Source organism: Halichoerus grypus, chromosome X (genome assembly GCF_964656455.1).
Source record: "Halichoerus grypus chromosome X, mHalGry1.hap1.1, whole genome shotgun sequence".
Lineage (NCBI taxonomy): Eukaryota > Metazoa > Chordata > Mammalia > Carnivora > Phocidae > Halichoerus > Halichoerus grypus.
This window is the reverse complement of record NC_135727.1, coordinates 40,059,020-40,060,693: the sequence shown is the minus strand read 5'-3', so window position 1 is coordinate 40,060,693 and position 1,674 is coordinate 40,059,020. Positions and strand designations below refer to the sequence as shown.

Here is a 1,674-nt window from a genome sequence, read left to right as displayed (position 1 = left end):
AAGGTGTCCTGAGAGCACATTAAGGACACCAGGTTAACCATTGAGAGAAATTCCAGTCCTTACACATGGGGATGGAAGGGAGAAAGGAAACTCTTTCACTGTGTAACACCATCACAGGATTCACTTGAGAGTCTATAGTCTGGGACTCTCAGCTTCTTGGTTTGGAGAATTGTAAAATTATGTGCCACTGCTTTTTACTGTTTTCAAGGCAAGTAGGTGTTAACCTGGAATAGGAAATATGTTGTTGTTGATGATAATGGTGTTATCCTAGGTTTGTTTTTCAACAAATACACCAGATCATGCACATCCAAATGAGTGCTACCCTTTCAAATAGTCACGTTGACATATCATATACTTGAAAAAGTGAATTCACCAAACATAACTACTCTGGGTCCCTAAAGTCACAATATACCATAAGTTATGAGCACATATTCTGGAGCCAGCCGACTTGAGCTAAGGGCTTGGCTCCGGTGCTTATGTGGTCTTCAAAAAAATTCTCTCTGAGCCTCATTTTTAGCAATAAGGGGGTTACCAGGGACTGACGCTTTGACCAATAACAGCCTTATTTGTGGGGAGGATGACTGGCAGCCATTTCCCAACAGGGAACTGATAGAGCAAGATTAAAATGACTGCTCACTAGCTGTGTATAATAAAGGATGGGGAGGGGGAGCAGGAGCAAATAGGTACCACCCCGTGAAGAGAACAGAAAACTGCCCAACTACATGTGAAATAGGATGTGGGTTATATAACAGGAATAGTTGAGATCTGTTGAGAGAGGGGAGAATGAGTCCTGAGTCTATATGTTGCTATAAATGAGATTTGAGCAAATTGCTTCATTTCCCAGTGCTTCTGTTGCTTTACCTATAAAATGGGGATAACACTATTACTTACCTCATAAGTCTGTGAAGAAGATTAAGTGAGATACTGCATATAAAGCACTTAGCACAATGCCTGGCCAATAACAAGCTCGTGTGTGTGTGTGTGTGTGTGTGTGTGTGTGTATGTGTGTGTAAAATCACCTAAACACGGTCCTTATCCTCTTTAGGAGCTTGCATTCTTAGAGGTATGAAGAGCACCAGGACATGAAGAGTTGTGCTATCCTAAGTGCTGTGCAAAAGGTACTGATTAATGCTGTTAATGTGAGATTACATCATGTGGGAATCAGGAGGCAGTCTCTGGAGGAGTTAACAGTTGTGATAAGGCTCACAGGATGAGTAGATTTTTGACAATTCACTTTGGTGCGGTGGTAGATCTGGGAGGAGGGAATAGCCTTGTAGAGGCACAGGGATGGAAAAGTGAGGCATATGTTCAGGGAAGAGAGTATTCAATTTTGTTTGGAGATCACTTGTAAGACTTTGGCCATCCCTGACATTCTTTGGTGATACAAATCTCAGAAAATAGGCAGCAAAGGTAGGTTGGACACCTATTGAAAGCTAGATAAAAATTCTTATGTCTAGGCAAAAAGGTGATGGGGAGTCGTGGACGATTTTTGAGTATGAGAATGACCTGATGACATTAGACTTTAGGAAAACTTAGCTGGCAGGATTGTTCAGGATGGATTGGAGAGGGAGGAAAATTGGAGGCCAGGAGATGGGCTAGGAGGTTACCACCACCATCTAAATGAGAGCTAACAGGGACTGAACTAGAGGATGACAGGATCATCCTCACCTCTCT

At 42.4% G+C, this 1,674-nt stretch overlaps 1 protein-coding gene across 1 annotated transcript in view; it reads left to right on the top strand.

The window, feature by feature from the left end:
* Nucleotides 1-1,076: 1,076 nt before the first annotated feature.
* VSIG1 (V-set and immunoglobulin domain containing 1) overlaps nt 1,077-1,674 on the top strand; it is a 42,697-nt gene continuing 42,099 nt past the window's right edge. Inside the window, exon 1 of the mRNA XM_078064425.1 lies at nt 1,077-1,118. The gene's annotated coding sequence lies outside the window, so the exon portion shown is untranslated. The remainder of the gene's footprint in view (nt 1,119-1,674) is intronic.